The sequence below is a fragment of the Eleutherodactylus coqui genome, chromosome 7 (genome assembly GCF_035609145.1).
Source record: "Eleutherodactylus coqui strain aEleCoq1 chromosome 7, aEleCoq1.hap1, whole genome shotgun sequence".
In the NCBI taxonomy this organism is placed as follows: domain Eukaryota; kingdom Metazoa; phylum Chordata; class Amphibia; order Anura; family Eleutherodactylidae; genus Eleutherodactylus; species Eleutherodactylus coqui.
The window spans coordinates 77835733-77861296 of record NC_089843.1 but is presented as its reverse complement, the minus strand read 5'-3'; positions in this window follow the sequence as shown (position 1 = coordinate 77861296).

The following is a 25564-nucleotide window of genomic DNA, read 5'->3' as shown; positions in this document are numbered from 1 at the left end:
AGGGGCCTGTTCCATGCCCTTTAAAATGACCTTTGGGCCAATTCTTCACCTCGTTGTTTTCTAATAATGCAGGAGGAAGGTCCTCCATATGTTCTCACTGGTGTCGTCTCATTAATGGTCTAATTTCAAGCTAGTTGTGGACTCCACTTTGAAGTGTAAAAGTAATTTTAGAAGCCAGTGGAGTATATAGAAGAAATAAAAAGCAATATTTTTGTAGACCGGTGTGCACATTGTATCTTGCACCCTGTGTCATCCACCACTGTTATACTTGCACAGTCCAACATTTGCCCCCACATTCTTTTGACTGATCATTGGCTTGGGTAAATGTGTCAACGATAAACCGACAAACTAGCAAATGGCTGATCAGCTTTTTAATGCGAACATAAAAATTCTTTAAATACTTCCTGGTCAACTGCATCATATGATCATTTATTGCCTAATAGAGTCTGAATTGGCCCTTGTAAAGGCTTGGTAGGCAAGCGCCGATCTCTTTGATCACTGCTTGCCTACTAGTGCAAATTGTTCCATGTCAAAAGGATCCTTAAAAAAAAGGTTGTCTTAGATCCAGGCCCAGTTTTGGCTAAAGCAAATCTACAAAACTGCATGAAAACTCTAGCACATGAACAAATGCTACGAATTTTTACTTTTGCTTTGTAAGATTGCTCAAAGCCAAATTGGAGATGTGATTCATCCCCATTTCAGCATTTGCATAATTCCCAACAAATTAGCAAATTAACATAATGAAAGTTTAATTAATGGAATCTTATCCAAACTATTTGTTTTCAGCCCTCAACATTTACCAGACACAATTTGCATACCTTCATTTTCTGTTGTCAAGACAGACATGTGCCTAAAATTGCAGATTTTTTTAATTACAGGAGACAATGTGCATATTTTGTGAACAACATATCACAATTAGATCACATCAACATTCAATGCTTGGATAAATTCCTCCCTTGCTGTCGACACAATTGCTAATTATCACTGCAAATGACAATTATAATGAATGAAGTGGCTTCATCAGGCATTTATGAGGATTATTTCTTATTACGAAGAATGCAAATACAGAAAAATATATTTATATACGAACGTAACATTAGAGGCAATTTACAACATAAACCCCATAGCACCAAATTCAGCCAGCTTCGATTTATGGGTCTTCTACTCATAAGGTACTCATGTAGGAATTATTACCCTGATAACCCTACGGATGGTAAATGCATGAAAGAATCGGAGTAGCGGTGTCACTGTCTTTGCTCAGTGAAGCCAGGAGGGATCAGGAATAATTTTTATTGGGGCTATGCATTACAAAGTCGAACAGATTTCTTCGTCAGGCCACTTTACAAGAGCAGGAGTATAAAGAACATCTAAATGGATAATATGAGCTGGAAATAGCAGAGTGCCCCCACTGGAGAAAAGCTGTCCCATGGCATCCACCATTTGGCACTATTCTAGTAGCGCTCCCAGGTGAGCATATCTGCTTTAGGGGTTGTCCCGCGCCGAAACGGGTTTTTTTTTTTTTCAACCCCCCCCGTTCGGCGCGAGACAACCCCGATGCAGGGGTTAAAAAAGAACACCGGAGAGTGCTTACCTGAATCCCCGCGCTCCGGTAACTTCTTACTTACCTGCTGAAGATGGCCGCCAGGATCTTCTCCCTCGGTGGACCGCAGGGCTTCTGTGCGGTCCATTGCCGATTCCAGCCTCCTGATTGGCTGGAATCGGCACGTGACGGGGTGGAGCTACACGGAGCCGGCATCCTGCACGAGCGGCCCCATTGAGAAAAGAAGAAGACCCGGACTGCGCAAGCGCGGCTAATTTGGCCATTAGACGCCGAAAATTAGTCGGCTCCATGGAAACGAGGACGCTAGCAACGGAGCAGGTAAGTGAAAAACTTCTTATAACTTCTGTATGGCTCATAATTAATGCACAATGTACATTACAAAGTGCATTAATATTGCCATACAGAAGTGTATAGACCCACTTGCTGCTGCGGGACAACCCCTCTTAATCCTCTTTTTTGGTGATGTCTGCACTATGGAAGCACTTTTTCTTATTCACTATCACTACGGATCGGATGTCATTTTTTACCTCCAATCTGGAACCCTGGGAACGCTGATATTGGCCCCCACACATGGTCATATTATGGATATATGTTGTAGAGATTCCTAATGTGATACTCATATAATTTTTTTTGCTTTTTCTTCCAACTAGTTGTTTTCTGGCACTTTTATTGAGTTTTGATAGATTGTCAATCTAACTGCTCCTTTCAAACTCCTCCTAGCTGTGGGCATGTAATAAGACAGAGAGAAGGAATGGGGTTCCTGTTCTAGCAAACCATCCGGTGTCCAGCAGTCGGAGGTAATAAATATTTGTAACAGGAATAACTCCTTAATTGGATTATCCAGGACTAAATCCCTAAAACATTGAAGACCCTTCTGATCATCCTCCTCTTATCATTTCAACTTTATCACAGTACGCTAACTACATACTATAACAGTAACCAGATCCCCAGAGGGTTGCGTTCCCATCTTCACCCCTTTTTGTTAAACAAGAATAAGGAATACTGTGACCCCTTTGAAAGCACCATTAATAAATGTTCATTTGATCTCATCTTACTTAGGCTTCATTCACATGAGCGTATATCAGCCCCGTTTTCACAGCTGGCTGATATACAATACCCATCTGATGCATTGGTTTTCAATTCCTCAGTTCAGGTAGTCGTTTTTGCGCCAGCCCGAAAAGATAGTTCTGGAACTATCTTCCGGCTGGAATATGGCAGCCGGTCCCATAGATTCCTGTGGGAGTCTATAGGAACTGCCAAAAAAGGGAGGTGGGAGGGAGTTTAGCAGCGTCTCTGCTAAACTCCCTCATCCTCTCTGCCCCTTGACAGCTATTGGCAAAGGGAGGGGGTGGAATGGGGTGGGAGATTAGCACACTAGCTCCCACCCTGTTCCAGCCCCTCCCATTGCAGACAGCTGGCAAGGGGCAGAGAGTGGAAGGGAGTTTAGTAGAGCTAAACTCTCTCCCTTCGCCTAATGGTATTCTGAGTGCGGCATATACACCCCGCACTCGGCTGTCTGAATGGGCGCATAAATAGGAGATGCAGCTGTGACTTGATCATGGCTGCCTCTCGTTAATGCAATTTCAGTCAAGCTGTGGCCATGACATGACGGGTCGAAAATCGCAGCGCCCGCGTGAAAAGCCCTTACTGTGGAATATTTACATAGATCGATTGAAGATCTCTCTCATCGGTTTTGTTGTGCTTTATTATCTGAAAAAATGGTCTAAAATGCAAGATAAAACACCTAAGTTTCTGGATGAGTTTATATATGCTCTGGACTTTTATCATACAACTCATTTATGCAGGTCAGACCCCATTCAATCAAATTCTGATGGATTATCCTACAGATAAACCAACAATGTTTTTCTCCCATATCTTATTAAGTTTATACAGTATATGCACATAAATAAATTTAGCTGAAAGTATAAAGGTGATCTACAAAGATTTAATGGGTTTTTCAGGAGCAAGATATTGATATTTGCCAAAATTTTTGCCAATATGAAAAAAGTTGTCAAAAGTTGAGTCTGGGAACTACAGGCCAGTAAGTCTTACTTCTATCGTGGGTAAAATGTTTGAGGGGTTTCTTAGAAATGCTATCCTGGAGGTCCTCAAGGAAAATAGCTGTATAACTTCATGACAGGGTTTATGAGAGGTCGCTCCTGTCAAACCAATCTGATCAGCTTCTATGGAGAGGTTAAGTTCTAGACTGGACCAGGGAGAGTCATTGAATCTTGTGTTTCTCGACTTTTCTAAAGTGTATGATACTTTGCTGCATAAAAGGTTGGCATATAACATGGTCTGAAGAAGAATGTGTGTAAGTGGGTAAGTAACTGGCTCAGTGATAGAAAGCAGAGGGTATTTATTAATGGTACATATTCTGATAGGGTCACTGTTACTTGTGGGGTACCACAGAGGGCAGTATTGGGCCCTATTCTTTTTAATATTTTTATTAATGACTTGCTAGAAGGATTACATAGTAAAATAGCAATATTCACAGGTGATAGAAGGCTATGTAAAGTAATTAACACGAGACAGGACAGAATGCGATTGCAAATGGATCTGGATAGGGCCACCTGCACACGGGCGGATTTGCATTGTGTAATCCAGAGTGAGAGTTCACCTCTGGATTCCACAGCAAATACTGCCCATAGCATCCTTTGACAAGACACAAGTTCTCTACAAGAGCGGAAATTAAATGCAATTTTCCGCTCTTGGAGAAGAAATTGCAGCATGCTGCAATTCTGTGTGGATTCTGAAGTCAATGGAAGCCTTCCAACCCACGGGTCTTCCTCAATCATCATTGCAGAAAGGTCGTAGGATCCATGTCATCGCCTAGCGACGGTGTGGGCGAGCAGGGAGGAGAGCAGAGGGGGGGGGGGGAGTTTAGCAGCCACTCTGCTAAACTCCCTCCCTCTGCTTACCTTCCCACTCCCTCTTTGCAATAGGAAGCAGCAGGGAGGGGGCGGAGACAAGCGACACCCCATCCTGCCTCCTCCCATTGCTGGCTGTGGACAAGAGGCAGAGCTTAGTTCCGTCCCAGCCCTTTCCCCTCCCATTGCAAAGAGTGAGCAGGGAGGAGAGCAGAGGTGAGCCTGTGAGGGGGAGGGAGGGGAAAGGAGCAATAGCATGGCAGCCTTGGCGTATATGCGCAGGGCCCATGCCGTGTGAATTGGCGCACAAAGTTAGATTTGTGCGCCCCTTCACGAGCTTTAACGCCACAGATGGCAGCATATATCGGTTGACCGTGAAAACGGCAGCCGATATACGCTCATGGGACAGAAGCCTAAGAATGTGGTGATGGCGAATTGAATTAAATATTTTAAGAGGGGCCTGGATTACAATATTACATGTTATAGTCACTGATTGTTGATCCAGAGATTATTCCAATTGCCAGACGTGGAGTCTGGAAGGATTTTTTTTCCTTAAATGAGGAAAATTGGCTTCTACCTGATTGAAGTTTTTTGCCTTCCTCTGGATCAACATTAGGGGTGGGGTAATAGGCTGAACTAGATGGACATATGACTTTTTTCAGCCTAACATAGTTACTATATTTATTGCCAGAGTAGGTGATCGATATCAGATTGTAAGGGGTCCATCCCTTGGGACTCTCGCAAATCATGGTGCTTGCATGAATACCATAGCCCCTTCTCAGGCATGGGATGTCACATTCATCAATCACGTAGCCTGAGAGTAGCTCAGCCCCACTCAAGTAAATGGAATTGAGCTGCCTCTATACCATGTATGGTGCTGTGCCTGGTAACCACTGAAATGGGCCCGGTGCTCACCCGAACTGTTGTCCGGATTTCTGCCTCAGAGTTGTAGCACTCTGATTGGGAACTGAACCTGCCGTGTTCCAAAGGCCCATTAAAAATAATTTTGCAACAGCTTTTGGTATGTTACAGTTCCTGCCCTGGTGCATTCTGAATTCATCATGCAGCCCTATAATCAGGCATTCTTCAAAAGATACCTATGATGACCTCTACCGGTCCCTCTAGCCTCTCCTCCAGGTGTGCCCACATGTTGGAGAAACCAGCGGCATCCTGGCCTCAACTTACACTACAAGCTATAACTCCCAATCAGTACATGAAGTTATCTGAAGGCGTACATACACTTCAAGTATCATTCAAGAGGTATACCTGCATATTACAAACGCCACCCTACCCTTCCTCTATTTTCACAGCTAGCATCTTGAATATAATATAAATATATCACATATAAATGCAATAACTTGTGCTTTGTAATATATTAAAGTTGAAATCAAGATCCTTAGCTGTTAAAATGTTTATTCCACTCCAATCAAGAAAACATCTGACACTTCATCATAGTAATCAATAAGTTTAAATCCTGCTGCTACCTCGCATACATAAAGAGCGGGGAAATAATCATTCTAATTACACTTATCAATAGGCTAATTATAAAGCAAGACGGAGTTAATGCCAATGGAGCTAATTTTTCATTTCGCAACTTGGTTCTTGTGTATTTCTCAAAGGGCTCACATGCCAAGTAGGTAGAAAGGCTGTAAGCAATTAAAATACCATGCTAGCTTCATATTCACTCACTGGTTGCTATCCCACCATGCTCCAGTCTGTTAATCACTCTTAAAACACATATTTATAACTCCAAAGAGGATTACAACACTTTTTTGTTGCTCAGGGCTCTGTTTTAGGCTATCAAATGCTGTTAATTTGTCTCCACATGCCATAGCCAAACAACGGAAGAGAGAGCTTAGCCTGCCAATCAGAAGGAACTGCAGGGTGTTAGCGCTGTATACTGGGCTTTTATTATTACGCTCCGTGGAGTTAACTAATGCTGCCTTTTTCCCACCTTTCCATCATATTGACAGGATTTTTTAGTATTAGTAACCCTAATTTTCCCAGCCGAGATGTAATTCCTTTATTTTACTCATTATATTCTTGATTCCATGATACAATGAATCAAATTAAACATATACATTGTCCATATGGTACTATATGGAGATAATTAGAGTGACAGATGTAGGTTTAGGCATGTCCAATGTAATTACTGCACCAGTCAAAGAGACCAGAAATATTTGATTGACTATTCCAATGGAGAAAAAGTATTTCTGATTAAGATAATAGAAATACAATAAAAATGGGGGTGGTGGGGTTTCTGAGTTGAATTTTCTCAATACTTGCCCCAACTTCTTCCTTCTAAGCCTCAATGGCCCCAGCAGCTGGACCTCAAAAGTTGGGTAATACAGTAAAAACCCAGTAGTACTGATAATGAGAGTGAATTTGCAGCTGAGAGTGGTTAGTAAAGGGTAGCATTACTCTCAGGGCTTATTTACACGAGCGTATATCAGTTGGGTTTTCACGGCCGGCCGATATACGCTTCCATCTGAGCAGTCCCCCCTTCCCTCCCTCTCACAGGTTCTCTGTTTCTCTCCTCCCCTCCGAGCGGTTCGCAATGGGAGGGTTGGGATGGGGGTGGAGCTAAGCTCCCCCCCTCCTCCCTACCCATTATCCATAGCCAGCAATGGAGGTGGGCGAACAGAGCAGAGCTTAGCTCCGCCCTCTCCCATTGCAAATGCTGGAGTTGAGGAGGGAGGCAGAGAGCAGGTGAGAGGGAGGGAAGGGGGGGAATGCTCAGACGGAAGCCTATATCGGCCGGCTGTGAAAACGCCATCCAATATACGTCCGTGTAACTAAGTTCAGGAGAGTTTAGTCAATGGAAGATAGATATGGTGCACTGTAGTGTGGATAGTGTGAAGTACAGGCTTGTCAATCTCAACTTTTTGCTTTTGTCAACAACTTATTCAAAAATCATGAACAAACCAAAGTCTTGTTACAGACAGACTGGAAAACCATAATGAATGCTAGAGATTATAAATTATACATATCTATAGCTCAATATACCGATCTGATCTCATTACCAGCATTGATTGTGAACTGGAAAAAAATTACAGTCATAATAACCTGCTTAAGGACCACCAGCCTCAAAGATTTCATGGACGCTGCAAAAAAGTTTGCTTTTTTCTAATGAACTGCCCAGGAATTTCAGGACGGTTGGCAACATTGGTGCAGTATGTGGGCACTGCAGCCATGAATGGGCAATATAATGCAATGGTCATTGTATTGCACTCTCTAGGAACTTTTTTAAACAATAGATGTACTGTTTGGTTCTTTGTTGGAAAATATGGCCTTATTAGTGCTATGTGAGCATTATTTGATTCCATGCAGGTGTACCGTAGTAAAGCACTGTGAGTGTTTAATTCTAGTGCAAAATATGGCTCTATGTTGGCAAGGTATAGCACTATTTGGTTTTAAATAGCCATTAGAGATGAGCGAACCTACTCAGCCACGCCCCTTTTTCGCCCGAGCGCCGCGATTTTTGAGTACTTCCGTACTCGGGCGAAAAGATTCGGGGGGCGCCGTGGGTGAGGGGGGGTTGCAGCGGGGAGTGGGGGGGAGAGGGAGAGAGAGAGGGCTCCTCCCTGTTCCCCGCTGCTACCCCCGCTCCGCCACGCCCCCCCTGCCCCCCGGCGCCCCCCGAATCTTTTCACCCGAGTACGGAAGTACTCGAAAATCGCGGTGCTCGATCGAGTAATTACTCGAAACGAGTATATTCGCTCATCTCTAATAGCCATCTGTGGTTAGGGACTCCGTCTCTCACAATATACATTCAATACATTATGATGACATGCTAGCAAAATGCTTAACACACTGCAACCTATATCACAACTAGAGAAGAGCGAGCGTACTCGCTACAGCAAATTACTCGAGCGAGTATTGCCATTTTCGAGTACATACCCGCTCATGCCAAAAGATTCGGGGTCCGGCGGGGAACGGGGGGCGGTGGGGGAGAGCGGGGAGGCACGGCGGGAAGATCTCTCTCTCTCCCCCATGCTCACTCCCGCAACTCACCGCTCACCCCCGCCGGCACCCGAATCTTTTAGCACGAGCGGGCATGTACTCGAAAATGGCAATACTCGCTCGAGTAATTTGCCTTAGCGAGTACGCTCATCTCTAATCACAACCACCAAGTAGCCACAATTAAAAATATATAAGATAGACATCTCTCGACAGAGTAATGTGATACAAAATCCTGATTGTTTGTTTTTTAAAGCTGGTCATCTTGCTCCATTCACCTTAGGATATGTCAAGCCAAGAAGATAGATAAATAAGGATACATCTGTAGGTTGGGCTTCTGTACAGTTAGCTGTTCGGCACCATGGACACTACCAGTCAAAAATTTTAGAAACCCTCAATATTTCTAGTTGTTATTGATATTTAAACGGTTAAATGTCTGAAATGTACTTTGAAATGAAAGCACAGAACAAGTAAACAAATTAAGAGGAATAAAAATAATCGATTAACTTTGTTTCACCAAATTAAAACTAGATTTTTGATTCTTCAAAGTCGCCCCCTCTTGCTGAAATAACAGTTTTACATAATCAAGATATTCTTTCTACAAGTGCATTCCCACATTGTTCAGAAATTTCTTCCCAACATTGTTGCAGAAGTTCCTACAAATGTGCTGCACTTGTAGCTTGTTTCGCATTCACTCTTCTGTCCATTTCATCCCAAACAAGCTCAATGGGTTTTAAGTCTGCAGACTGTGCAGGCTAATCCATTCTTTAAAGCCTACTGGCTTCTTCATGTCTTGTTGACTAGCTCTGACATAACCTAGTAGTATGTTTTGGCTCATTATCTTGCTGTAATATGAATCCCTGATCAACTAGGGGTACACCAGTAGTACACCAAAGGGCATTATATGGCATATCAAATGCTGTGGTAGCCATTTATATCCAGTGTGCTGGTCACTCTATGCAAGTTGCCAACTGTGAATCCAGCAAAAGACCCCCAGACCCTCACATTTCCTCCTCCATATTTGGCAGTTGGTGTCACACACTCGGGAACCATCCCTTCACCTCCTCGATGGCCTCGAGTCCAGGCAAGTCTTTTTTTTATTTTGAAATCTTAGCAGTGGCTTTCCTACTGATTCTCTACCTGTTGAACTTGCAGATAGAAATCTTCTCTTCACATTTGAAATGGAAACTTGTTTATTTTTTGCTATATTAGGCTGCGTTTGAAGGTTTTGTGCTGTGAGGCATTGATCATGCAAACTGTTGACTCTCAAAAACTTGTCACCTGATTTTTTAGTGGCCTTTGGTCTGCCAGTCCTCTTCCTATCATAGTTTCCTCCATTTTCCAAGTGCTTTTCGATGTTATAGGGTTATAATTGTCTATCTTCTTTGGTTAATTGCATTTTTCTTGCCATTATGATAACAATCTGTCCTGAAGAGCAAAACTGTCCAAATCCTGCCCTAGAGGGTGTTGTAATGCAGTCTGTTCCAGTACTTGTACATAGAATTAGAGGGTTTGAAAGTAATCTACAAAAGTTGAGACACCAATAGGAATAGTTTGCATCCGATTTCAAAACATAATTTGCTGCTGTCCTTGATGTATTCCCTGAAAAAAAAGCCCTTTGTTTAAAATCATAAATTTAGACTATTGTTGTGTTTCAGATTACAATTTCATGATATTTTTATGTTTTGAACTTACTTTTGAACTTTTGAACCACTTCACATTTTTTGCTGGACTTGAACTCTGTTAATGTAAAAAATAAGTGGAAAATTTGAGGTGTTCTAAAACTCTTGACTGGTAATGTATAGAGATGAGCGAACGTACTCGTCCGAGCTTGATATTCGTGCGAATATTAGGGTGTTCGGGATGCTCGTTACTCTTAACGAGCACCACGCGGTGTTCCGGTTACTTTCAGTTTCCTCTCTGAGACGTTAGCGCGCTTTTCTGGCCAATTGAAAGACAGGGAAGGCATTACAACTTCCCCCTGTGACGTTCAAGCCCTATACCACCCCCCTGCTGTGAGTGGCTGGGGCGATCAGATGTCACCCAAGTATAAAAGTCGGCCCCTCCCGCGGCTCGCCTCAGATGTCTTGTGAGTTAGCTGAGGGAAAGTGCTGCTGGTGCCGGAGCTGCTGTAGGGAGAGTGTTAGTAGTGAGTGTAGGCTTCAAGAACCCCAACGGTCCTTCTCAGGGCCACATCTATCCGTGTGCAGTACTGTGGAGGGTGCTGTTAGCAGTGTTGCACAAATTTTTTTTTTTTCAAAATCGGCAGTCTGCAGAGCATTGCGCCTTGCAGTAATACTACAGGGACAGAAGTGGTGCTTAGGTAGGGAGACTGTTAGGAGTGAGTGTAGGCTTCAAGAACCCCAACGGTCCTTCTTAGGGCCACATCTATCCGTGTGCAGTACTGTGCAGGCTGCTGTTAGCAGTGTTGCATATTTTTTTCTTTTCAAAATTGGCTGTCTGCAGAGCATTGCGCCTTGCAGTAATACTACAGGGAGAGAATTGTGTAGGCAGGGCCAGAAGACATATATTATTGATTGAATATAGTCAGTGGGCCCTCCGTTTCCCAAAAAGGGAAAAATTGTATTTGTCCTGCAGTCTTGCGCCAATTTATTTCCTGCCTGGGAAAAGTAACCGCTGTGCTGCACTTCATATAACTGCATTTCTGTGCAACACATATCTTATCTGATTGAATATAGTCAGTGGGCCCTCCGTTTCCCAAAAAGGGAAACATTCTATTTGTCCTGCAGGCTTGCGCCAATTTATTTGCTGCCTGTGAAAAGTAACCGCTCTACTGCACTTCATATAACTGCATTTCTGTGCAACACATATCTTATCTGATTGAATATAGTCAGTGGGCCCTCCGTTTCCCAAAAAGGGAAACATTCAATTTGTCCTGCAGGCTTGCGCCAATTTATTTGCTGCCTGTGAAAAGTCTCCGCTGTGCTGCACTTCATATAACTGCATTTCTGTGCAACACATATCTTATCTGATTGAATATAGTCAGTGGGCCCTCCGTTTCCCAAAAAGGGAAACATTCAATTTGTCCTGCAGGCTTGCGCCAATTTATTTGCTGCCTGTGAAAAGTAACCGCTCTACTGCACTTCATATAACTGCATTTCTGTGCAACACATATCTTATCTGATTGAATATAGTCAGTGGGCCCTCCGTTTCCCAAAAAGGGAAACATTCAATTTGTCCTGCAGGCTTGCGCCAATTTATTTGCTGCCTGTGAAAAGTAACCGCTCTACTGCACTTCATATAACTGCATTTCTGTGCAACACATATCTTATCTGATTGAATATAGTCAGTGGGCCCTCCGTTTCCCAAAAAGGGAAACATTCAATTTGTCCTGCGGGCTTGCGCCAATTTATTTGCTGCCTGTGAAAAGTCTCCGCTCTGCTGCACTTCATATAACTGCATTTCTGTGGAACAGATTTCTTATCTGATTGAATATAGTCAGTGGGCCTTTTCTTTTTAAAAAAAGGGAAAAATTCTATGTGCCCTGCCTCTGTCAGTCCTCAGCGTTCTGTGTACGTGTGTGGTGGGTGGAGATAGTAAACAAATCATACGCAGCCAGCTATGTTTAACAGCAGGCTTGCGCCAATTTATTTCCTGCCTGGGAAATCAAATCACTGGTAATGCACCATGCTGAGGGGTAGGGGTAGGCCTATAGGACGTGGACGCGGGCGAGGACGCGGAGGCCCAAGTCAGGGTGTGGGCACAGGCCGAGCCAGTGCGGTGGCCAGGGGTAGAGGCAGGGCCAGACCGAATAATCCACCAACTGTTTCCCAAAGCGCCCCCTCGCGCCATGCCACCCTGCAGAGGTCAAGGTGCTCTACGGTGTGGCAGTTTTTCACAGACGCCTGACGACCGACGAACAGTGGTGTGCAACCTTTGTCGCGCCAAGATCAGCTGGGGAGGCACCACCAACAGCATGCGCAGGCATATGATGGCCAAGCACCCCACAAGGTGGGACGATGCCCGTTCACCGCCTCCGGTTTGCACCACTGCCTCTCCCCCTGTGCCCCAACCTGCCACTGAGATCCAACCCCCCTCTGAGGACACAGGCACTACCGTCTCCTGGTCAGCACCCACACCCTCACCTCCGCTGTCCTCGGCCCCATCCAGCAATGTCTCTCAGCGTAGCGTCCAGACGTCGCTAGCGCCACAGTTTGAGCGCAAGCGCAAGTACGACGCCACGCACCCTCACGCTCAAGCGTTAAACGTGCACATTGCAAAATTGATCAGCCTAGAGATGCTGCCGTATAGGCTTGTGGAAACGGAGGCTTTCAAAAGCATGATGGCGGCGGCCCCGCGCTACTCAGTTCCCAGTCGCCACTACTTTTCCCGATGTGCCGTCCCAGGCCTGCATGACCACGTCTCCCGCAACATTGTACGCGCCCTCACCAACGCGGTTACTGCCAAGGTCCACTTAACAACAGACACGTGGACAAGCACAGGCGGGCAGGGCCACTATATCTCCCTGACGGCACATTGGGTGAATTTAGTGGAGGCTGGGACAGAGTCAGAGCCTGGGACCGCTCACGTCCTACCCACCCCCCGAATTGCGTGCCCCAGCTCGGTGCTGGTATCTGCGGGGGTGTATGCTTCCTCCACTAAACCACCCTCCTCCTCCTACACAACCTCTGTCTCGCAATCAAGATGTGTCAGCAGCAGCACTTCGCCAGCAGTCGGTGTCACGCGGCGTGGCAGCACAGCGGTGGGCAAGCGTCAGCAGGCCGTGCTGAAACTACTCAGCTTAGGAGAGAAGAGGCACACGGCCCACGAACTGCTGCAGGGTCTGACAGAGCAGACCGACCGCTGGCTTGCGCCGCTGAGCCTCCAACCAGGCATGGTCGTGTGTGACAACGGCCGTTACCTGGTGGCGGCTCTGCAGCTCGGCAGCCTCACGCACGTGCCATGCCTGGCCCATGTGTTTAATTTGGTGGTTCAGCGCTTTCTGAAAAGCTACCCCCACTTGTCATACCTGCTCGGAAAGGTGCGCCGGATCTGCGCACATTTCCGCAAATCACACACGCACGCTGCCAACCTGCGGACCCTGCAACATCGGTTTAATCTGCCAGTGCACCGACTGCTGTGCGACGTGCCCACACAGTGGAACTCTACGCTCCACATGTTGGCCAGACTCTATGAGCAGCGTAGAGCTATAGTGAAATACCAACTCCAACTTGCGCGGCGCAGTGGGAGTCAGCCTCCTCAATTATTTACAGAAGAGTGGGCCTGGTTGGCAGCCATCTGCCAGGTCCTTGGAAAATTTGAAGAGTCTACCCAGGTGGTGAGCGGCGATGCTGCAATCATCAGCGTCACCATTCCTCTGCTATGCATCTTGAGAAGTTCCCTGCAAAGCATAAAGGCAGACGCTTTGCGCTCGGAAACAGAGCCGGGGAAGACAGTATGTCGCTGGATAGTCAGAGCACCCTCCTGTCTATATCTCAGCGCGTTCAGGAGGAGGAGGAGGAGCATGAGGAGGATGAGGAGGAGGGGGAAGAGACAGCTTGGCCCACTGCTGACGGTACCCATGCTGCTTGCCTGTCATCCTTTCAGCGTGTATGGCCTGAGGAGGAGGAGGAGGATCCTGAAAGTGATCTTCCTAGTGAAGACAGCCATGTGTTGCGTACAGGTACCCTGGCACACATGGCTGAGTTCATGTTAGGATGCCTTTCTCGTGACCCTCGCGTTACACGCATTCTGGCCACTACGGATTACTGGGTGTACACACTGCTCGATCCACGGTATAAGGAGAGCCTTTGCACTCTCATTCCCGAAGAGGAAAGGGGTTCGAGAATGATGCTATACCACAGGGCGCTGGTGGACAAACTGATGGTAAACTTCCCATCCGACAGCGCTAGTGGCAGAAGGCGCAGTTCCGAGGGCCAGGTAGCAGGGGAGGCGCAGAGATCAGGCAGCATGTACAGCGCAGGCAGGGGAACATTCTCCAAGGCCTTTGCCAGCTTTATGGCTCCCCAGCAAGACTATGTCACCGCTCCCCAGTCAAGGCTGAGTCGGCGGGAGCACTGTAAAAGGATGGCGAGGGAGTACGTAGCCGATCGCACGACCGTCCTCCGTGACGCCTCTGCCACCTACAACTACTGGGTGTCGAAGCTGGACACGTGGCCAGAACTCGCTCTGTATGCCCTGGAGGTGCTTGCTTGTCCTGCGGCTAGCGTCTTGTCAGAGAGTGTGTTTAGTGTGGCTGGGGGAATCATCACGGATAAGCTTACCCACCTGTCAACCGACAGTGCCGACAGGCTTACACTCATCAAGATGAACAAAGCCTGGATTTCCCCAGACTTCTCTTCTCCACCAGCGGACAGCAGCGATACCTAAGCAATACGTAGGCTGCACCCGCGGATGGAAGCATCGTTCTCTCTCACCATCCAAAACGGGGACATTTCTGCTTCATCAATCTGTGTATAATATTCCTCCTCCTCCTCCTCCTGAAACCTCACGTAATCACGCCGAACGGGCAATTTTTCTTAGGGCCACAAGGCTCACTCATATAATTTTTCTAAACAATTTTTATACGTTTCAATGCTCTTAAAAGCGTTGAAACTTTAACTTGAACCAATTTTTCGTTAAACTGGGCTGCCTCCAGGCCTAGTTACCAATTAAGCCACATTAACCAAAGCGATTAATGGGTTTCACCTGCCCTCTTGGTTGGCCATGGCCAATTTTTTGGATGTACATTAGTACTGTTGATACAGCAATTTTTGTGGGCCCTCGCCTACAGTGTAATCAAATGAATTTTTAGCCCACCTGCATTACAGCTGACGTTACATCCGCTGTGTTGGGCAATGCAATGGGATATATTTATGTACTGCCGGTGGCTTCCTGGCACCCACCCATGCTGTGGGTCCACAGAGAATTATAAATGCATCTGTTTCCACATCTAAAGAACCCCAGTCAGACTGGGGCATGCAGTGTGGGCCGAAGCCCACCCGCATTAAGCACGACATTACTACCTCAGCTGTGTTGGGCAATGCAATGGGATATTTTTATGTACAGCCGGTGGGTTCCAGGGAGCCACCCATGCTGTGGGTCCACAGGGAATTATAAATGCATCTGTTTCCACTTCTAAAGAACCCCAGTCAGACTGGGGCATGCAGTGTGGGCCGAAGCCCACCTGCATTAAGCACGACATTACTACCTCAGCTGTGTTGGGCAATGCAATGGGATATTTTTATGTACCGCCGATGGGTTCCAGGGAGCCACCCATGCTGTCGGTCCACAGGGACTTCACAATAGGGAGTTGTACCTGCCTGTGTCTATGAATTAAAAACCGCGGTCTGACTGGGGCATGCAGAAACCTTGACAGAATGAATAGTGTGTGGCACATAGGTTCCCCATTGCTATGCCCACGTGTGCAGCTCCTGATGGCGGTGGCACAGGATTATATTTCTCATTGCTTCTGTACAGCATTGTCGGCTATCGCCCCGCCCCTTTTAAAGAGGGTCGCTGCCTAGCCGTGCCAACCCTCTGCAGTGTGTGCCTGCGGTTCCTCGTCATGGCAGACGCACTTATAAATAGACATGAGGGTGGTGTGGCATGAGGGCAGCTGAAGGCTGCGCAGGGACACTTTTGTGTGCGCTGTGGACACTGGGTCGTGCAGGGGGGGTTGGTCAGCATGTAACCCAGGAGAAGTGGCAGCGGAGTGTCATGCAGGCAGTGATTGTGCTTTGTTGGAGGTAGTGTGGTGCTTAGCTAAGGTATCCATTGCTAATGAGGGCTTTTCAGAAGTAAAAGTTGTTGAAGGGGGGGGGCACTCTTGCCGCTATTGTGGCTTAATAGTGGGACCTGTGAACTTGAGATGCAGCCCAACATGTAGCCCCTCGCCTGCCCTATCCGTTGCTGTGTCGTTCCCATCACTTTCTTGAATTGCCCAGATTTTCACACATGAAAACCTTAGCGAGCATCGGCGAAATACAAAAATGCTCGGGTCGCCCATTGACTTCAATGGGGTTCGTTACTCGAAACGAACCCTCGAGCATCGCGATAATTTCGTCCCGAGTAACGAGCACCCGAGCATTTTGGTGCTCGCTCATCTCTAGTAATGTACATTAACATGCCAAAAGTCATGTAAATATTAAAAAAGAGCAGCGCTTTGACAATTTTGCAAGAAAAAACCAAATGGAATAAGGGACTCACCTGATATGGTAAAGATGCTTGTATGAGTCACCCCTCCACATCTATAATCCTCAAAGGCCTTGATATAAATGTGATGTAGGAATAATACCAGATCCACCCAAGGATATCCACAGACTGGAGAGCACCAAAAGTGTGCAGACTCAAGGTACCACTAGTTCTTGGTAGCAGCCAGAATATCCTTTAAATAGAAAAAATGCCAGCGCTTAGGGATGGATAATATGATGGAAAGAAAGTGTATATGGATTAGATAAGCTTTCAATGAAAAAAGACAGCTTATTTTACAGGGGCGTGATAAAGAATACCAGCCCCCCACATCCAGAACTACACGAAGATAAGTCCAAAACCATGAAGACCGCCAGAGACGTGCCATAGCTTTATTATAGTACAATAGAAGAGGTGATAAACTGCATAGGAGCGATGCGTTTTAGGAGAACTATATGCACATTGCCCTCTTTCTCAAACAGTAGTACAAGAAGAATACTCACAATAAAATAAAATAATTTATACTAACGAAGCCTTCTTTCTCACGAGCGCATATCGGCCGCCATTTTCACGGCCGGTCGATATACGTTATGTTGGGAAAGATAAAATTGGTGAAAGAGCGCAAAAATTAAACGTTTGTGCGTCCCGTTTAGACGGCATGGATCCCGACGCATATGCACCAAGACTACCATGCTGTTGCCTCTTTTCCCTCCCTCCCCATCGCAGGCTCACCTCTGTTCTCCTCCCCGCTCGTTCTTTGCAATGGGAGGCGGCAGGATGGAGCTAAGAGCTGGCCTGTCCCGCCTCCTCCCATTGATGGCTATGGACAAGGGGCGGGGAGAGGGCGGGAGCTTAGCTCCGCCCATGTCTCACCCCTGGTCCACAGCCAGCAATGGGAGGAGGTGGTCCAGGACTGTACTTATCTCCACCCCCGTCCCGCCCCCTCCCATTGCAGAGAGCCAGCGAGGAGGAGAGGACAGGTGAGCCTGCACGGGAGGGAGGAGAGCAGAGGGCTTTACTACATGCCACACACAGCTGTAGTACATTCATCTTGATTCCTACACATTACACACACAGCTCTGCTACATTGTACATTCATTATGATTCCCACTCATCACACACACAGCTCTACTACGTCCATCTTGATTTCCACACATTACATACACAGCTCTAGTACATGCATGCTGACCCCACACACACATCACATGTCACACACAGCTCTGCCACATCCATAGTGCTCCCATGATATTAGTGGTCCTCTTTGTGTCTCATGTGCTGATAGTGCCCCCACAAAGTAACAATGCCCCCTGTGCATCCCACAAAGTAAACGTGATCCCCCTCCATTCCACCACATAGCAACGGTGCCTCCTCCTAGACAGCAACTTTATTTTTGGGGGGCCTTATAATTTTATTTTTGGAATGTGGGGATCCCTTTCTTCTGCTGTTGAGTAATGGTGTACCCTACACAGTAGCAAATGCATTATGGTACTGCTGCCAGTTTAGTTCCTGCCATACACCAATTGTGCCCCCCTCAGTAATGGTGCTTCCTTAGTACCCAACTCGGTAAGGGTTCCCCTTAGTATCTAAATGTGCCACTTTAATGTACACATTCTGTAATGGTTTGCAGTCTTTGAGCTGCTAAGACAGGATCCCTGGTCAGGCAAATGCAATGTAGTAATGTCATTGCGACGGTCCGCACAGGAGTGCACTGTCAGTGTGCAGACACTAGTTATTGAAGCAGCAGCCTCTACTGACTGCTGCTCCACCAATCAGTGCAGTGCAAATTTTGCAAGTAGAGGAAAGGGAGTAGCATTGTTGGCTTCTCTCCCTCTCTCTCTGCTAACCCCTGTATTGATGTCCACATTATGCCCCCAACCCCCCTGGAACATCGCTAGACTTTTTTGCAAGTCAAGTGGGACCCAAGTAAGGAAGTTGAAGAAAAACATTATTTTTCCTGTTAGCTGGTGTCACCATAGGCACTAGACCTCTCCTGTATGTATTGCTTCTGCACTGTATGGAGTAAATGCATTCTGTATGTCACTGTGCATGTACTGCATGACTCATATTCAACAAGTAAAAGGACGAGGAAGATGACAATGTTTTTCTATCCAACTGGCATGGATGGAAACCATGTGAAATGGAGACCAAAGAGGTTCATGACTCACATATTAAACCCTATAGTCCTGGTTACTGTCTCTATGAGTTTTCTGCATAGAAGACAAGAAGCCAAGACAGAGCTGGCGACGGATAGAAGTGCGTACTGCAAAACAAGCCTTACTTTTTATCTATGTAAACCTCCATTCGTACACTGAAGAATAATGAAGGTCTGTTCTGCAACGTTACATGGGTGAACTGTGGACAATTATGTTATGTAATTTTCTCACAATTAAAACAAGTCTTCCTCCCTTCTATAAACATGTTTGTGTTTTTTGTGCTACAAATATAGCCCTGATGATGGAAGCGGCATATCCAATCAATTTGTTGTTGACTGTTTTCTTTCTGGAAAATTACAGTGTTGTTTGGTTGTGGTATTATGTGAACAACTGCTACAGACCGAGGATAAACAGGCCGTCTAAGCTGGGGAATAATTGCAAACCACACGTGTGTAATTATCCCGAAGAATTTAATTATTCCTTTCACCAACGTGTATGTTGGGTTTTTCTCCTGTCCTTGTTTTGCACTGAGTGTCTTAATATAAACACATAAAACATATTGAAGATGTGTACGTAACACTGCGGTTTAGCCCTACTTCTTCCATGAATGTAACAGATGGAACATCTGCTCATTGAGAAAAATTATGTATTTTCCTCACATCTTGTGAAGTGAAGCACTCCTCAAGTATACTGCTGCCATGATAAATAATGCGATAGTCAACAACAGTTATTGTATACAGTCACTGCGGCATAGTACCAGTGGTAAAGGAATAGTATCACTCATATTCTGCATGGGTGTTTAATAATGAAGTACAACAAAGAGAACCCTGAAAAAAAATCAATAGATTCTTTGCTAGCTCTATGGCATGGCTCCTTTTAAATTCTTGAGCCTTCACTTTCAGTCATATTGGAGATAGTGATCCAAAACACGTAATATATATTGTTACGTCTGAACCGGACGCCAAAACACTTCATTTGGGTCAGCTGTAATAGTTGTCAAACAGAATGGATATACACAGCTAGAAAATTGGGATAACAAAACTGAATATAACGTAACTAATGGGGAAAAGGGAAAATTCATCCTATCACTCTAATACAAGAAAAACCTGCCTAAAAGCAGTAAACTACCCTGATAAGGGCAACCCTACATCTGGAATTGGGGCTTCCTAGACTTTCCTAGATTGTAAAAAAGGGATTATGGTTAACAGATGTAAATATCAATAGTAACAACAGCACAAAGCAGCAGATGTATAACATCAGATAAAAAGTAGTAACACATAGGAATTTATTGGAAACTGAGACGACACCTAGCAAATGTGGACCAGACCAGAACTCCACTATGAAGAGGAATAACCGTTCCCCTCTGAAAGTAGGGGTTGGAATTTATACACTACAATCAAAATTGATTGTCTGGCTGGGAAAACCAGCTTCTTTCCAACCAATCAAACCATACACAGCAGGAGGATGTTCAAAAATCAGCGCCAAATGACAGGGTGCATGTGCCAACGCCACAGGCACTTGGGCTGGGTCAACATGATGTCAGCTAAACCTACAGTTGTGTCCTTCCTTACCTTTCTCCTTGGCTCAACTTATCCCAAGATGTGTGATGTGAGATGACCAGCTTTGACTAAAACAAACATGATTTCACTAAACTCTTGTCAGCAGATATATAATATCATATGTATCTATGTGTGGTCACCCAGTGGTTGTAATGTGAGTAGGATCCTGTAAAGAGTTTTGCCATCATGTCCCTATATGGTATTGTATTATGAGAAATTGCAGTCCTTAACCAAATTTGAGCTTAAGCAAGAGTGGAAAAATCTATATGTGCAATAGTGTTCCGTAGTGCATCCAAGCAAAATATATTAATGTGCAAGAGATGATATAAAGTGACAGATACAATAATACAGCAATCATTAGAATGACAAATATACATTCGTAATATGATTAAAGCAATGGGTACAACAATTCATAACCATATAAAGTGCTAACACTATACACAGTTAATCAAGTTTATGTCGCATCTCATCAAAACACAAATGCCATGTGTTCTAAATAGAAAAGAATAATAAAAGTCATATTTCAAAGTAAATCTAATAAAAAAAATCAATTTAATGCATAAATATTAAAAGTAAAATAGTGACATAGGCACAAATATCTTCCTTCTTCCTGGCTGACCATGCTCCCTGGAAAAATATGGAAATAATCAGTGGATATAATTATCAATAATTAGTGGATACTCATTAGTCTTTGTTTGCCATTGAGCGATAGGAAATAGGAAAATACAATAATTAAAGGGGTTTCCCAGGGAGAATACTATTGATGATCTATCCTTAGGATAGGTCATTAATAGTTGATCGGCTGGGTTCTGTTGCTCAGAACCCCGACCGATGAGCTAAATGTGAGCACATGCTGTCAGCGCCGCATATACACAGAGGTCAGAGCTGAAGCCGCGGAGGTCTCCGTGCCGACCTCAGTGTAGTGGCCGGCCCTTGTGACTGTAGGCACCGCTCTCAATTAAATCAACGCAAGCCATGCCTGCAGTTACAAGCACCAGCCACTACACAGAGGTTGGCGCAGAGACTTTCCGCTGCTGTGGCTCTGATCTCTGTGTATTTGCGGCGTTGACAGCATGCGCCCACTTAGCAACGGACCACAGCCAATCAACAATTGATGACCTATCCTGATGATAGGTCAACAATAGTATTTTCCATGGAAAAACCCTTTAAAGTCAAATATAAAAGAGGAAGAAAGGATGGTCTTATAGGAATGGAACAAAGCTAAGATTTTCATTGAAGCCACTGTGAGCTATTTGTTACATGCGAACTTAAAGGACAAATATACACACAGTACAAACGTGGATAACACAAAATAGTATAATAAAACATAAAAGTGGGGCAAACAGGGCATCTGACCCTAACCTACTGATAGGAGACCCTACCTAAAAGCAGAGCATTCGCCCTGATGAGGGCAACCCCACATCAGGAATCTGGGACAACCCTTAGCTTTCTTAGATGGTGACAGAAAATGTGGCAAAAGCTAAATGTTACAAAAGTATATGCACTACAATAATACAGGGAAAAAGATGAAACAACACTTCAGATAAAGTAAATCCCCAGACAGACGTATGTGAACTGAGACGCAGGACTGGTCCTGGAACCACCAATTGTAACTAATGGGGTGTGTTGCTTTATAGTATATATCACTGCTCATTTGGGAATGAATGGCTTATTTCATTAAGTCCAAAATTAAGTCAAAGTGAAAGATTTAAGTAAATAGGTTGTGTGTGGTATAAGATGACTCTACCGATGATGTTCTACTAGATGTTAATTCAAGCAGCTACAGTAGAAATATAGACAAGCTTGAAAATGGTTGTATTATATTTGTACATAATGACAGCATTATTGTAAGTGGATGAGCTGGTATTGGATATTATCATATTTATTTCAATGTCATTTTGTGATTAAGTGATAAAGCATAAGTAAGCTTTAAAGGACGAGTTGTTCCTAGGCAGTGTTGAGCAAACTAAAACAGTCAGATCTTGTTTAAGGTTGAACTTTGCCAAATGTTCAGTTCGGCACAACCAGTACCTTGAGCGGTTTGATGAACCCTGTCAAACCCACTAAAATAGCACCTGCCCCATGGCAGAAAGAGGAAGGAGTTGAGATCAGACGATGACAACGTTTTTACATCTAATATGCCAACTTGACATACATCCTCTTTATCAAAGGGATGTTCACCTCTATTACCACCTGAACAACCAGGTTCAGTCATATCTAGACTGCACCCCTTCTCCGGAAGATACCTTGATCACAGACCCCATGGAATTCTGGGTTAGTAGACTGGAACATTGGCAAGAACTGGCCCAGTTTTCCATGAGTATACTATCTTGTCCACCCTAAAGTGTAGTATCAGAGTGGGTATTCAGCATGACAGGTGGCATTGTCACCACTAAGCAGGATTTTACAGCAATAGTTTGGAAAACGTCCCATTTCTGAAAATGTATCAAACATGATCGCTGAAGATTTTGAAACTCCTGTTCCTGATGCCACTGATTAGATCTGCCATTGCTGCTGTTGACTCACTAATATCACCACAACCCCTCTTGTTGACTCACTATTACCATCAGTCTACCACAATGGCAGCCACTCACTACTACCAAGCCTACACTATTGTAGATCTCTTGGCCAGTCCATTGCTTAATACTGTGCCACTGCTTGTGCAGTTTCTTCTACCACCTCCCCTGCTGCTGCTACTACAAGGCCTACACAAGTGCAGATCAACCAGGTGATCCCAAAAAAGGGATTTTTTTTTTTCTTTTGTGAAAAAACATTTCCTCTTCACTTCCCAGGATGCCAATCCTGTTGCTACTCCCAAAAATGGATAATTTTTAGACCATTTGAAAAACGTCATTGCTTGTGCCATTACCACTGTGTATGTATAAGCGGTGGCAGGCAATTGCCACCAAAAAGTGTTAATTTTTGGATCTTTTTCACTTTTAAAAAGTATAAAAAATCTGTTACTTCCTACTGGTTATCATCCATTTGCCCATAACCATGTTGCAGTAACTTTAACATTAATGGCGCATTCACTTGAATGATATTCATGTACGATTGCGATATGGTCAGATATCGCACATGAAAAGAACACATCAATTATAATGTGTTAATTTACATGCAAGATTTTTCTCTTGGACTGAGGGTTTGAGATTGAAAGAATCTCTGTATGTCCTATTTTTGGGTGATTTCTCTCAAAAAATCACTCATTTTCAATGCAATCTTCAAAAAAATCACATTGCACTTGCATGCAGATGAAATTTGCATGCGAGTGCAATGTGATTTTTGCCATTCTAACTATTGGAAGTACATGCAATATTTTCACACTCTTAAAAATCGCACGTATATTGATGTGGTGCGTATTTTCATGCCAGAATGCATCGCAAATGCTGTGGAATCGCAATTAAATAGAGTGTGATATAGGTCCGATTTTCTTCCGTGTGAATATACCCCAACTTTGCCTTAAAACCATCTCAAAAGTTCCTAGATACATTGCTAGGTGACTTAAGAGTGTCATTCAGGGCTTTTATGGTTTTTAGCAGTGTTATATACCACTTCTTAGGGGTATTGATGAAGTTCAGGTTCGGTTCAAACTAATTCAGACCAAACCAAACTTTGTGCCCAAATTCAACCAACCAGCCTAACAGAATTTTTGACCAGTTTGCTCATTAGTACTCCTAATGCTAAATGTTCCTAGTACATGTATTAGTTAAATGTTCTTTAAGGATATCAAAATTCATCAAGCAAATGATCTTGAAGTAAATGTACATATTTGAACACTTTTGTTCTTGCTTTTTTGAAGTCCAAATTTCTGTGCCGCTATTTTTCCTCATATATATCTGTGCAAATGTATAAACTTTGGTTTTCTGGTTTTAAATCCTTCCCTTATCTTCACATAGCCATAGTTGAAGGGATATTCCCATCATGTCATAAATGTCTGGTAGATGCAGCTTCCACCCTTAGGACCTACACCTATCTCTAGAATGGAGTATCCCAACCCCATCCTTTCAGGTCATCCGCTTACTGCCACATCCAAGCAGCAAAGAAATAGTGAGGTATTTGGGATTACAGAAAGCTTGCTGCTCTACACAGTTTCCAGAACTCCCATAGAAGTGAATGGAGCACAGTGAGCTCAGCTGTTTCCGTAATTCTAGCCACCTCTATATTCATTCGCAGCCTCATCAAGCAAGATGGGATTGTGGGAACCCCATTCTAGAGTTATTGAGGGTGCATTCATGAGATAGATGATCTACATTTCCTAAAGAGAACAATTTTTATCTCAATACTTAACCCAGAAGTAGAAAGGAGAGGAAATTTACTAAGTAAAATGCTCCAGTTCTAGCTCAATTTGTACCAAACAATCTAATGTAGTTGCTTTTCACGACATTGACAATTGGCTTTACGAGGAGTGCTGAAGCAAAAAAGGGCAAAGCTTTGCACAACAGCAGTGCGGTTGCACCTGGACCCAGGAGCCATAGGGGCCCATAAGGCCTCTGTTCTCCATATAGGGAGCCCAGTACTATAAATAAAGCATTATAGTTGGCAGTCCTGTTACAGGTTTTGCATTAGGGCTCAGGAGCTTCAAGTTACTCCTCTGCATTAAGGGGTTAAAAGAGGTTGGGGGCTCCAAGATAAACGTTTGCACCCTGGCCCATGAGCCTTTAGCTATACCCCTGATCCTTGGGATAGGCCATCAAATTTTGTTCATCTGGGGTCCCCTACGGTAAGCTGATTGAAGTGACAGCGGCACCCAGGCGAGTTCTGCTGTCACTTCAATCTCTACCAGGCACAATGCCACACATTGTATAGCGACTGTACCTAGTGTTGCAGTTCAGTTGAGTGCTGTGGCGTCTTTTTAGGCCTGTGACTTAACGTTCATCAGTCAAATGGCCTGAGAGCAGCTCAGCCCCATTCAATTAAATGGGACCGAACTGCAAACCCAGGCACAGCTGCTATACAATGTATAATGCTGTGCCTCGTAGAGACTGTAATGACAGCAGTACTCACCCCAATGCTGCTGTCACTTCAAATAGCTGATTAGTGGGGATCATTTGTGGTAAACCTCTGCCAATCAACTGATTGCCTATCCTGAGTATATGTGATCACTTGTTAAGTTCTGGAAAACCCCTTTACACTTAATTTTCTTAAATGAGAGCAATCTAAACTTTTTAACTGCCTTATTCTAGTCTCAAAGAGGTTGTCTAGTTCTGCAGTCGTAAACTATTGATGGCCTATCCATAGGATAAGCTATCAACAGTAGTTTAGCAAAGGTCCTCTGTCCGAGATCCCTGCCGATCAGCTGTTCCATAGTTC